Source organism: Ascaphus truei, chromosome 1 (genome assembly GCF_040206685.1).
Source record: "Ascaphus truei isolate aAscTru1 chromosome 1, aAscTru1.hap1, whole genome shotgun sequence".
NCBI classification, from domain to species: domain Eukaryota; kingdom Metazoa; phylum Chordata; class Amphibia; order Anura; family Ascaphidae; genus Ascaphus; species Ascaphus truei.
The window spans coordinates 53,303,381-53,317,672 of NC_134483.1; the positions used below are offsets into that span (position 1 = coordinate 53,303,381).

The window sequence follows — 14,292 nt, forward strand, 5'->3', positions numbered from 1 at the left end:
GCTATAAAGCCGTTAGTAATTGAAGTTCTATGGTATAAATATTGCTTTTCATGTGCCATTTTTGAGATAATGGATTACTCACTCTGTGCAATATATTTAAGGAATTATTTTAGACTTTGTATTTGTTAGTACTTTATAATTGTGTTTGATCAAGTTTGTACCCTTTAGTAGTGTTTTTATCTTTATCTTAACTTATTAAATTAAAAACACATTTATTTACTTGTTATAAGGGACAGCTTGAGTTCATTTAAAATCAGGGTGTATATATGTACCTTATGAGGGAAAGTAATTGTAGGCTCCTGACGAAGCCATACGGCGAAACGTGTTGAGTTAGTGAGCCAGGTACCCACAACAGTGGAGAGGAAGGCGATCAGAGGTCCAGAGAGCAGCCCAAACCATTGCAGCCTCAAGTATCGCGAGACGCGTGACGTCAGTATTAGGAAGTGAACGCCGGGTGAGTGAGCCGGCGTTCCCTGGCGTTCTCCTGGGACACTGAAGATCACCCCCTAAAGGCCCCTGTGCATTGCCTGTAATGATCATTTAAAATGTGAGTGTAACCATTAAAGCTTTTCATCTTTCTGAGAAAAATACAATTTGTACAATCTATATTATTGGATATCTTCTCTCTTTTACTATGAAACCCTGGAGGAAGAAATCTGTTGCTTGCTGTTCATGAAGAAAAAAGAGAACTTCACTATTTTACATGGTTGATTTCATTTATTCACTTAAGTACACCACCTATTGTTCACAGTTGTTTCATAAATATGTAGCCCTGTTTCCTATTAATACAGTACGCTACCAATGCTGTGTGACCTGTTGGCTCGCAGGGACTGAGCCTCCGCCACGGAGAGCCTGGGGCAGCTGATATGAACACGGCTATCTCTTACTTGGTGCAGCGCCTCCACCTGCGATGGCTCCCAGCAGAGTGGAAGTTGTTCCTCGCAGGACAATAATGTAGCATCACAGATACCTGGTCTCCCGGTCTATCGTATCAAGGACTCACTTTCTCCCATACACACACATACTGTCTCCCATACACACACATACACACACAGACACAGGAGTAAGAAGCGCAGCTTTGGATGTGAGTGCCGGTGGGGGGAGTATGGGGACTTGGAGGGAGGAAAGACCGGCGATCAGAAAAGGACTCTGCCCGCCTCCCACTACCGCCCGCCCCAGGGGCCATACAACCGTGACCGCCACTGCCCTGGTCCCCTCTCCTGCCCCGCGCGGGCAACCAGGGGTAAGGGTGCCCCAGGAGGGAAGGGAGGGCCGAGGGGGAAGGGAGCGCATACACCGCTGGCGGGAGCACCTACCGCCCAGGGCAGCCAGACACAGGGGCAGAGTGGGATACCACAACACGAACAGCCACCATGAGAGTTCCGTGTCCCCCCCTTTTTTAAACAGATACAGACAGACACACACAGAGAGCGAGACAGACACACAACAGCAGGAAATGGGAAGTGAGTGGCTGGTTCTTCTCCTGCTGGATTGATCGGCAGCTTTGCTATTCACTAGGTAAGTTAGGATTGCATAGATGCAGATATTGAAGTTGAAAAAAACACTTTAAAAAAAATGTAAAAAAATCGCCAGCAAGAACTGCAGCTTTAAATGAATAAATCTTGAGGAGGTGCATGTTATTCTCTCTTTCGATGAAGGAGGGGAATTCTCTCGCTCCACTGAGGGTGGTGTTATTCCCTCGGTCCCTTAACTCCTTTTGATGACTCTGCATAGAAAAATGGAAGTTACTTACAATTAATGGAAGTCTCAGACATCCACAACTTCTCAGGGAAGAACATTTTCCCATGTAACCCCGGCCATCCATTTAGCTTTTCTTTTTCTCTTCAAAATACCAGTCTCAGATAAAAGAAACGCAAATAAAACCGCAAGCAAACCGACAGAAGAGATCATTTTCACATTGAGCCAAAGACCAAATTGTATCAATATGGCTGCAAGTATTTCCCAAATCCTAGAAGCGGACCTGTTTGTAAAAGGAGTCTCTTCCTCCAGTACGTCCACTCCTGTTCTCTGCTGTAATGACAGCACTTCCAGGATTAGGAGGGAGCATGTTCGTCAGGAATCCACCCCAAAAGAGGAAAACAGTGCACTTCTGTGTGTGCAGTGTGATAGGAACAATTTATCAAGTCTTGGCTCGTATAGAGAGCCTACTTACAGACTGGCAGATATTCAACAGCAGTGAGTATACAGTAGGTGGTATCAGCCGATGTGAAGCAATCTTATCTTGTGTGTCTCAGTTCTACTATCTTAAATAGTTCACAAACTAAACTAATAACTAAAGGGTTATCATTTGCACCAACAACAGGACCCAATAAATTGGAATTATTTTTAGACACCAATACATATCTTCTTAAACTCACAATAAAAAGATTATTTTTAAGTAAAAATGTGGAATCAAGAATAAATCTAGTAAATCCTGTCAAGGCGACAGAGGTTGATATATATAAACATTCAAACCTTAAAAATAAATCTACCTTTAATCCAGTGCAAATTAAGGGAAACCATTTGGAAGTATTCCATCAATTTATCACTAAGGACTTTGTAGAATTTACTAAGAAAAAATTAAAGAATAATCTGACAAAAAAAGAAAGGGATGCGCTGGAAGAGATTATGAATAATACCGATATAGTGATCAAACAAGCCGATAAGGGGGGGGGTCATCATTTTGAATAGAGAGGATTATTTTATAGAATCCAGAAGATTATTGGGAGATCTAGATACATATAGTATACTAAAACAAAATCCATCAAAAACCTTCACTGGGGAATTAAAAATACTATTAGATAAGGGAAAAGACCTAAATATTTTGACAGAAAAGGAGTTCAAATTTCTATAGAATGAAACACCACAACGACCTATATTTTATATCCTCCCAAAAATACACAAGAGTCTGACCCACCCTCCTGGAAGACCCATCATCTCCTCGATAAATTCCCTAACAGCTAATCTATCATTTTACATCGATAGTTTTCTGCAAGATTATGTGAAACAATTAAAATCACACTTAAAAGATACAACAGAAATGTTATCTATATTAGATAAAATAATATGGAGAGATGATTATATATTGGCATCTATAGATGTATCTTCATTAAATACTTCCATCCTACACCATCAAGGATGTGAAGCAGTCAGATATTTTCTTACACAAGACAAAGATCTTCCAGAAGCCCAAATTGATTTCCTTATGGAAGGTATTAATTTTATTTTAACTAGAAATTTCTTTTGGTTTGAGAACGTGTTTTATTTGCAGCGATGTGGCACCGCCATGTGGACTAAGTTTGCTCCCAGTTATGCCAACCTCTTCATGGGATTCTGGGAAGAGAGGCATATTTGGGGTATGGGAGAACTGGGAGCAAACTTGGTCCTCTGGCGGCGCTACATCGATATTATTTTAATTTGGAAAGGTGATGTCCAAAGTCTAGAAACATTCTTACAAGATATCAACATCAATATTTTTAATTTACATTTCTCCTCTGCATAGCAAGTATTCACTGGATTTCCTGGATGTTACTGTCTATATCGATGAAGGGAAGATTAATACTAAGTATTTCTTTAAAGATATAGACCAGGCCTGCACAACATACGGCCCGCCTGGCCTCTCTGTGCGGCCCGCGATGACTCCGGCCGGGCGCCAGTTAATTAATTAAATAAATTATAAAAAAAAAGTTTAAAAAAATGGCGGCGATTCATTCCCCCCCCCTCTACCGCCCCCCCCCCCCCACCCGCCCCTCCTCCGGGTTTTGCGGTGCGCGGGGGCAGCAGCAGCATGAAGATGCGGCAGCCGTGAGTATTTTTTTTTTCCAATAGCAGGCTGCCGGGGAGGTCAGAGCATGCCGGGGGCGGGGCTTAGTACCGGGGAGGATATGCTGAGCTAAGAGGTGTGTGTGTGTGTGTGTGTGTGTGTGTGTGAAAAACGGGCTGGTGGGGGGTGGGTGTGAAAAACGGGCTGGTGGGGGGTGGGTGTGAAAAACAGGCTGGTGCAGAGGTGGGGGGTGGGCTGCTGACATGTGAGGGGGGTGGGCTGCTGACATGTGAGGGGGGGTGGGCTGCTGACATGTGAGGGGGGGTGGGCTGCTGACATGTGAGGGGGGGGTGGGCTGCTGACATGTGAGGGGGGTGGGCTGCTAGCATGTGAGGGGGGGGCTGCTGACGTGAGGTGCAGGGGGGGAAGTGATGTGAGGTGCAGGGGGGGGGGAGAGTGATGTGAGTTGCAGGGGGAGGGTATGATGTGAGTTACAGGGGGGGAGAGAGTGTCATATTGAGAGGAGGGGGAGAGAGTCATTTAGGGGAGGGGGAGAGTGTCATATTGAAGAGAGGGAGAGAGAGTGTCATATTGAGGGGAGGGGGAGAGTGTCATATTGAGGGGAGGGGAGAGAGTGTCATATTGAGGGGAGGGGGAGAGTGTCCTATTGAGGAGAGTGAGAGTCATATTGAGGGGAGGGGAGAGTGTCATATTGAGGGGAGGGGGAGAGAGTGTCATATGAGGGGAGGGGGAGAGCGTGTCATTTAGGGGAGGGGGAGTGTGTCATATTGAGGGGAGGGGGAGAGTGTCATATTGAGGGGAGGTGGAGAGTGTCATATTGAGGGGAGGGAGAGAGTGTCATATTGAGGGAGGGAGAGTCATATTGAGGGGAGAGAGAGTGTCATATTGACGGGAGGGAGAGTGTCATATTGAGGGGAGGGGGAGAGTGTCATATTGAGGGGAGGGGGAGAGTGTGTCATATTGAGGGGAGGGGGAGAGTGATATTGAGGGGAGGGGGAGAGAGTCATATTGAGAGGGAGAGAGGGTGTGATTTAGGGGAGGGGGAGAGAGTGTCATATTGAGGGGAGGGAGAGAGTGTCATATTGAGGTAAGGGGGAGAGTGTCATATTGAGGGGAGGGGTAGAGAGTGTTATATTGAGGGAAGAGAGACATGGGGGGATGCTGACTTGTGGGGGGGGCTGCTGACTTGGGGGGGGGGCTGCTGACATGGAATGGGCTGGGGGATGTGGAGGGGGTATTGTGTGTTTGATGTGGAGGGGGGTATTGTGGGTGAGGGGGAGAGATGGAGTATGAGAGATAGATGGGGAGTATCGTAAAGGTTGATAGTGAGGGTTTCTGGGGAGATATGAGGATGATGATGATGATGATGATGATGAGAGGTGCTGGAGGAGAGATGCTGATGATGATGATTTAACCCGTGCGGCCCAATTTTTTTTTCCTTGGAGCAGTTCGGCCCATCTCACTTTACGAGTTGGGCAGGCCTGATATAGACAGTAACAATTATATTCTACGTTCAAGTTGCCATCAGTCCAATGGATGGACAATGTGCCTTTTGGGCAACTCAGAAGAATGCGCAGGAATTGTACTAATGATGTAAACTTTGAGCAACAATGTGAGATACTGAAAACACGTTTTAGGCAAAAAGAATATAAAGAAGATCTTTTAAGTGTAGCTTTCGAAAAATCAGCCAATTTGAATAGAGAGGAATGAATTAAACCGGCTAAAACAAAAGTGGCTGTGAATAACAACTTTGACACAGCGTTTTTAACATCTTATAATAGAGAGGCAGGGAATATCAGCAGAATAGTCCAAAAACACTGGCATATCCTGCTGAATGATCCAGTTCTAAAAGACAATATTCCTCCTAGATCCAGTTATTTTTTAGAAAAAAATCTAAAAGGAAAAATTGCGCCAAGTGCTTTTAAAAAGATTGCAAACACTAATAAAGGATGGCTTCAACAACTAGAGGGCTTTTATGGTTGCTCAACTTGCAAATCATGTGAACACAAAAATTCAGATAAAAAATCCTTTAAATCCAATAGCAAAAATGAAACCTTTAAAATTCAGCAATATATAAAGTGTAGAACAGAGTACGTTATCTATCTTCTAGAACAGCGGTGCGCCAACTGGGGGGCGCGAGACTGCCGGCGGAGGGGGGGGGGGGCGCGGCGTTTACAGAGGCCCCGCGCGCTTCCCGAAGGCACTTAAATTAAGTGCCGGCGGAGCTGCAGGGCCTCTGTAAACCTTCACTTACCTAGGCTCCGGCGGGTTCCTTCCTGCGTCGCCATGGCAACGCGACGTCACGTTGCTATGGCAACGTGATGTCATGACGCCGGAGCGCAAGTGAGTGGGGGTTAGGGAGGGCGCGGGAGTGAGGGGACCGCCGGTATGGGGGCGCAGGGGAAAAAGTTTGCGCCCCCCCCTGTTCTAGAATGCCCTTGTTGGCTGCAATATGTAGGGAAAACCACAAGGGCACTAAATATACGTATTCTAGAACATCTTAGTAATATCAGGCGGGGTGTTATGACACATAGCGTGTCAAAGCATTTTGCGTTGATACATCAGTCTAATCTAGAGGTCTAAAATTTACAGCAATTGAGCTTGTAGTCCAACATTGGAGAGGTCGAAGTAGGGATACCGAGCTCGCTAAACGTGAGATGTATTGGATATTCAAACTTCACACTCTTATTCCTCATGGTTTAAATGTTGAATTTGAATTAGCACCTTTTTTCAAATAAACTAATAGATTAATACATATGGTCTATCCGTGGGTCTCACTCCCCCCTCCCTGATGACAAGATCATTCCCATGTGACTAACCCCAGTTTTTCTCTCTCTCCTTTTTAATATATTTTATTCACATTGGTTTTAATTTATACTGTATGTCTGAGTTTATTTAAATTCATTTTAGTATTTGGACACAGGATTATGTACTAGCAAGAGTTAACCTGTGCTTAATTTAATTACCAATTTGCATTTTTAATTGATAATTGAATTTGCATATGGCTATATAACTAGAACACCTATTATGGGTAATATTGTGCTCCTGATGAAGCCGATGTCAATCAGGGAAACACGTTGAGCTAAACAGAGTATGACGTGATGCCGAGAGGACCAGCCATCGCCACATCTGCCCTTTCCCCCCCCGAGAACCCAGAAGAGACTGTTGATTCCGGCAGATGTGACGTCAGACGCCATCCGAAGCGATCGTGCTGCGGGAAGATTTGACTGACAGAGACGGCTGCTTCTACCTATCTCCTCGGCTGTATCAAAGTTACACTCTACCTTATGTGCCTGTAATTTTTGTACAGAATGTGAGTATATTACTGTTCGTTTTTTTATATATGATACATTTTAATTGGTCTGAACTATTGGCTCTCTTTTGTCTTTCTCTGACACACAAGATAAGATTGGATTTCACATCGGCTGATACCACCTATACTCACTGCTGTGGAATATCTGCCAGTCTGTAAGTAGGCTCCCTATACGAGCCAAGACTTGATAAATTGTTCCTGTCACACGACACACACAGAAGTGCACTATATTGTTTTTCTCTTTTGGGGTGGATTCCTGACGAACATGCTCCCTCCTAATCCTGGAAGTGCTGTCTGTTAGCAGAGATTATGTACATTTTCTCCTTGGAGGTTGAGACTTCGCTTTTTCACTTTAATTCTCTATTTATATAAATAGATCATTCACTGGATAATTTATCCTTCACTTTATTGTGTATAAGCGCCTGTTTAGATCACTTTGGTGTTATTAGTACTCTGCTGTAATGAAACAGAGCCTTCAGAGCAACGATATAAACAGAATGTATTATATTATTTACTATATTATTGTCTGGCATTTGTATGAACAAATAACAGGTTCTCTCTTGACCCGAGATTTGTGAACAGACTTCAGGTCCCTTTCCAAACTATTCTGCACATTTTTAAAGTTCACAAAATCTTTTGCTGAATGTATCGGTAATTATTTGTATGATAAAAACTGCCAACGTTACCGAGATATACAGAAATAACACAAGATGGCGCTCTAACACTCTATCAACCTCTAAACAGTGAATGTGAACATACTGTATAAAGTGACAAATACTCAAAATAATGTGCCGTGCAAAAAGGTGATAAATAAAACACTCAAACCCTTGGAGGACTGTTTCAAGGTCCAAAATAGAAGCATAAAGGAAAAACCAGGGGAGCGAAAACACCTAGGAAAAAATATATAAAACTACCATAGTGCAGTTAACGTTAACAAAACACAATAATGGCTGAACTCTCAAATTGGCAAATGAGACACGCTAGATAGCATCAGTAAATGTCCAACAATAGATATCCAGATGGCAAAAAATGAGGAGCAAAAATAGGAGGTAGTGTAGAAATCAGAAGAGAAACACAGAGCCCAGATAAAATACCAAAGCATTTATCCAACACTGGTAAAAGTGAAGGCGTACAAGATTCCAAATGGGTCACAGCATGGGTATAGGGGTAAAGGTGGTAACCGAGTCGCGTTCTCGGGATCCCGTCACACCGCCGCTGCGTCCACTGGTCTCTGTTCTGCACCTCTGCTCGGAGCCGATACGTCACTTCCGGTTCCTCCACCGATCGAAGTAGACGTCACAGGACCTCCAGGCAGATTCTCTCCCTCCAGATGATACACTGAGCGTAAAACTCAGTGTATCATCTGGAGAATGCTGTGACCCATTTGGAATCTTGTAAGCCTTCACTTTTACCAGTGTTGGATAAATGCTTTGGTATTTTATCTGGGCTCTGTGTTTCTCTTCTGATTTCTACACTACCTCCTATTTTTGCTCCTCATTTTTTGCCATCTGGATATCTATTGTTGGACATTTACTGATGCTATCTAGCGTGTCTCATTTGCCAATTTGAGAGTTCAGCCATTATTGTGTTTTGTTAACGTTAACTGCACTATGGTAGTTTTATATATTTTTTCCTAGGTATTTTCACTCCCCTGGTTTTTCCTTTAAACGTTACCGAGATAACCAGAAGTTGCCGCCACCGTGGCAAAGAACACTGAAATTTAGCCAACATGCACTTTTCCATCTCTACAATAATTTCCATATTTGAGAATATATGCAAATGTCTCCTCTTTGCTGGATTACAGCTGCATGTAGAATTGTAGGCAGAGACAGTAACAGGGGACAGAGATGGAGAGAGACTAGGGTACTGTGACAGAGAATATACAGCATTGTAATTACCTAGTACTCAATGAGGCTCTGCATCCTGCAGTCTAGCTGCCCCGTTCCCGTGATGAGGGGAACAAGGTCTTGTTCTGGAAACCCGAGCCTGCTGAAGAATGCAAAAACCTTCATACACTGAGCCAAAGAGCTTACAGTTAACTCCCCACTAAGCTGTCCAGTTTATTTATATGTAAACCCTAACCCTCTCACTAACCCTTACAAAATAAGCATCTTTTGTCCCCAAAAGATACTGAACTAAACACTAGCACTTTAGCTTGATGGTAAGCAGCTTCCTGCAGTACTGGCTGGTCCTGTCCTTTGATGTCATGGAAAACGCAAGAGATGAGGGAGTGTGTCCTAGATAGACCAATGGTGTTCTGCAGCAGCTTCAGATGATGAACTGCCTGGTAGCCAAGCTAGAGCTGGTGGGGAAGAAAAACGGGAAGGGGGGGGGGGGAAGTATTTTCCTTTTCCTGCATTTGCTTGTTATATTTTTTTTATCACTGTGTGGTGCTGTGGCAAAAGCGCCGGGCAGTCTATTTCTGTTTCTTACTCCTTTGATGTCATGGAACAGGACCTACACCAAGTGGAGAAATATCATTAGTGGTAGGGAATGCCTCTGCATTCACAATAACATGAATGTTAGAACATGGGCTTCACCTCTTTATAGATCATGGACTATGAATGAAAGGAGTCATTGTCAAACGTATTTACGCTACTCACGAGAGTCAAGGCAGGACGAGGGAGAAAGAAGGCAGGGGCACGGGCAGTAAAAGTGACTAAATTCCAGGTTACAATGTTTAAAAACACTCCCAGGATAAACGATTAAATATAACATTAGTCATTAGTTCAGTTTGGTTATATGTGGACAGAAAATATAAAAATTAAAAACTGACCTTTATGAATAAAAAGTATCATTAGAGGTATGAATACCTCAGAAAGCATGATTAGAACCTGCAACCTCATTGCACCACAGAATTTATATAATTATATATCTAACTATGCATGTTACAAAAATAGAATAATTGTGGGCATGAGGGATACACTATTTAGACAAATAAACATTGAATGTGGAGAATATTTTTATATTTTCTTTGTGGATAGCAGTTAGGTTTATTACACTATTGGTGATATTATTATTATTATCATTATTGCTAGGTTAGTGTTATATGAAATAATATTATTGTGATCATCATTATTGCTAAAATTGTATGGGGATATACTCCCTCATTCCACAATGATTTTTTAGTTGTTTCTTTGTATTTTAACTTTATTTGTTTGTGTTAGTTTGTTTGATTCAATAAAGTTGTTCTTGTTGTTTTAACATTATGGGTTGACGTGATGACGCTTTTCACATCATCACATGACATTGTATGGCGCGAAAGGGGTCAGTCACTTCCTGGTTCGGCAGACATACAAATACCCATCTAGGAGGTAAGAAATCATGCACTTTGATAAAGCCATTTGTTGGCGAAACATGTCAGTGATACCCTCTCTTTTTGGCACATTAAATTGCTTTTTACAATCTCCCGTTTGCTTCTTTGAGGTGCAGCGTTTTCCTGGGCTTTGTGCCTGGTATCTACTCTTAATGTTTTTTTTTGCACACAGAAGATGCAGTTTTAAGGACCCTTTACTCTGTACGTGAACAAACTCCTGTGGATGTGTCTCTGACTATGGAGTGACTATCATTGTTCATTCAACTGTGAGTATCATTCCAATTGTTGCTGGACTTATATGCTGTACTCAAGAGGTGATCTCTATGCGTTTGAATACATATATGGTCAGATGACCGCAGTTCAATGCTAAATCCTCAACAAGTGCATTTCAAACTTACATGGTTAAGGCTTGCATAAGGGTTCCTTTCTGCTTCTTGTTCACTATATTACTTCACTGGATTATAGAAAGTATTCCGGATTTATATCAGTGGATTTCTTTCTCTATAGTGATTCCCATATATTTGAGCCCCAGCTGTTTCCCCTTTCTAGGGTAATCTATTGCTTGCACCAGCTAAAGTCTGGCGCCAAAGAGCTGGAGACAGTCAGAAAAGAAGGTTTACCTTTTTTTCACCAAACCATTGATACAGCAGGCCGGCGGGTGTCCCCAGTTGATCCCCGCGGGAGTCCGGGGCCCACGGGTGATCCCCGCAGGTGTCCGGGGCTCCCCGTTGGCCTGCAGTACCAACCGTGTGTCCAAAAAACAAACAAACAATACTTTTAAATAAATACACACCCCTCCACTGCCCCCTAACACATACAGTACAATAATGGCCAAAATAACTATTATCCAGATATGGATAATAGGGCATTTGTCCATTTAAAATACAACATTAAGCAGCATAAATAAAATAAAAACATCTTGCACTCACCCCTACCAGGCTGCCATGATGAAGGCTGTCCTCATCCTCATCACCAGATATGTCCTCCGTTGCCACAAACAATACAGTACATAAAAAAACAATCTAATTTCCCCTAACCCCTTAATCACCTTAGCGGTTAGTAACCGCTATAGTAATTAAGGGGTTAACCCACCCTCTGCCACTACCCACCCAGGAGGCCTAACCACCCACCCAGGCAACTACCCCCACCCTTCACCCATTCATTGGTACAGTGGGTACATCATGCTTATATAATATGGGCATGATTTACCACTATACCAAGAAATGGTGAAGGAATTAAAAAAAACAGGCCCAAATAAAACACATTACATGGCAAAATAAAACACATTGCATAGCCTACTTAATAGATAACAAAGGCCAATAAAACAATTGAATGGCACAGTGGATACATCACACCCTTATAATATGGGCATCATTTAACACTATGCCAGTCAATGGTCAACCTAAAATACACAATCACATACAAGATCCAATGCAATCAAAACAATCAGAAAATAAAAACAAATAAAGTGAACAGAACAAAATTACCACCAGTTAATTAATCCAAGCCAAAATAAATACCAGAATTAACAATTAAAACACCAACCTATTTATTTGTCATTTTTATTTAGTATGATGGCATTTTTAGTGGTGTTTTAAATTGTTTATTTCGGGGGGGGGGGGGGTTGTTGCTTTTTAATAGTGGCTTCTTTTTGGTATTTTGATTTTGTCTGATGGTGTTTAATTTGAACTTTCATTTATTTATTGATGTGTTTTGTTTGGTGAATGCTTTTTAATAGTTGTTACATAATAGATGAGGTTGAAAAAAGACGTACGTCCATCAAGCTCAACTATGCTAAATTTAGACAACAGATACTTTATCCTACAGTATATCTATACTTACTTATTGATCCAGAGGAAGGCAACAAAAAAAACCCAGTGTCATATCATCCAATGATATCTCATAAGGGGAAAATAAATTCCTTCCTGACTCCAAGAATTGGCAATCTGATTAATCCCTGGATCAACATCCTTCCCATGTATATTTATTTGGTATATCCCTGTATACCTTTCCTTTCTAAAAAGATGTCCAACTTTTTTTTTTTAACAAATCTATTGTATCTGCCATCACAGTCTCCATGGGTAATGAATTCCACATTTTAACTGCCCTTACTGTAAAGAACCCTTTCCTTTGTTGCTGGTGAAATCTCCTTTCCTCCAACCTTAAGGGATGGCCCGAGTCCTTTGTACTGCCCGTGGGATGAATAGTTATTTTGAAAGCTCCATGTATTGTCCCTGAATATATTTGTATATAGTTATCATATCCCCTCTTAGACGGCTCTTTTCTAATGTAAATAAATCTAGTTTAGCTAGCCTTTCCTCATAAGTTAGATTGTCCTTCCCCTTTATTAATTTGGTGGCTCTTCTCTGCACTCGCTCTAGTTCCATAATGTCTTTTCTAAGGAGCGGTGCCCAAAATTGTACTCCATATTCAAGGTGTGGTCTTACTAATGCTTTGTAAAGGGGCATAATTATGTTTACTTCCCTTCCATCCATTGCCCTTTTGATGCAAGATAAGATCTTGTTTGCCTTTGCAGCTACTGCATGACTTTGCGCACTATTGCTAAGCCTACTGTCTACAAGCACTCCTAAATCCTTCTCCCAATTTATCCCCATTTAATTTGTAAGTCGCCTGTTTATTCTTGCATCCCAAATGCATAACCTTACATGTAGCTGTATTAAACCTCATCTGCCATTTACCTGCCCAAGTTTCCAGTCTCTCCAAGTTCTTCTGGAGAGAAATTACATCCTGCTCTGATTCTATTACCTTACACAATTTAGTATCATCAGCAAAGATGGAGACTTTGCTCTCGATCCCAACCTCAAGGTCATTAATAAACAAGTTAAAAAGCAGGGGTCCCAGTACCGATCCCTGAGGTACTCCACTCACGACTTTAGCCCAACCTGAAAAAGTTCCATTTATGGCAACCCTCTGTTGTCTGTCCTTTAACCAGTTTTCAATCCAGGTGCATATATTATTACTACGTCCAATTTCCTTTATTTTGTACACCAACCTCTTGTGTTCATTTGCTGTTTTTTAATGTGAATGATTGTGTTTATTTGGAGATTTATTTTATTTATTCAGGGTTTTGTTATGGTGTTTTAATTGTTAATTCTGGTATTTATTTTGGATTGGATTGATTGGTGGTAATTTTGTTCTGTTAACTGCTTTATTTGTTTTTATTTTCTGATTGTTTTAATTGCATTGGACCTTGTTTGTGATTTTGTATTTTAGGTTGACAGTTGACTGGCATAGTGTTAAATGATGCCCATACTATATGGGCATGATGTACCCACTTTGCCATTCAATTGTTTTATTGGCCTTTGTTATCTATTTAGTTGGCTATGCAATGTGTTTTATTTTGCCATGCAATGTGTTTTATTTGGGCCTGTTTTTTAATTCCTTCACCATTTCTTGCTATATTGGCCAATCATACCCATATTATATGAGTGTTGCCAGGTCCCCTCTGGCTCCCCGATTTCCCCTTCCCTTACCCTCGCTCCGGTGGTGTCTGCTGCGGGGGCGAGTGCGTCGCCAGGGGCTCCCGGCGACATCCGTTACAGGGCGCACCATGTCTAATGTATTTGCGCATGCGCAGAAGGCGTCCGGCGGCCATGTTGGGGTTGGCGCGACAGTTCACGCATGCGCAGAAGCTTGCACGACGCAGCAGCCATTACACAGTCGCGCATGCGCAGAGAAGAGTAGCGGCGGCCATTACAGAATCGCGCATGCGCATTGGAGATAGCGCACGCGGCTCCGATGTTAAAGAGGTCACTAGGGAACTACAACACCCAGAGTGCTTAGGGGCAGATAGGTCACCTGACACCAGGGAGTCAATAGGGCAGCTTCCCCTGAGGAGAGATAAATTTGGCGCGCCAA

The 14,292-nt window shown here is 42.4% G+C and overlaps 1 long non-coding RNA gene across 3 annotated transcripts in view; it reads right to left on the reverse strand.

The window, feature by feature from the left end:
• Window positions 1-711: 711 nt before the first annotated feature.
• Window positions 712-14,292, reverse strand: part of LOC142488007 (uncharacterized) — a 32,556-nt gene continuing 18,975 nt past the window's right edge. For 2 of the 3 annotated variants that reach the window (XR_012799383.1, XR_012799382.1), the window contains exons 10-11: window positions 8,996-9,086; window positions 712-1,726 (exon numbers count right to left, since the gene is read on the reverse strand). This is a non-coding gene — a long non-coding RNA (uncharacterized LOC142488007). The remainder of the gene's footprint in view (window positions 1,727-8,995; window positions 9,087-14,292) is intronic. The other variant, XR_012799384.1, reaches the window with a different exon arrangement.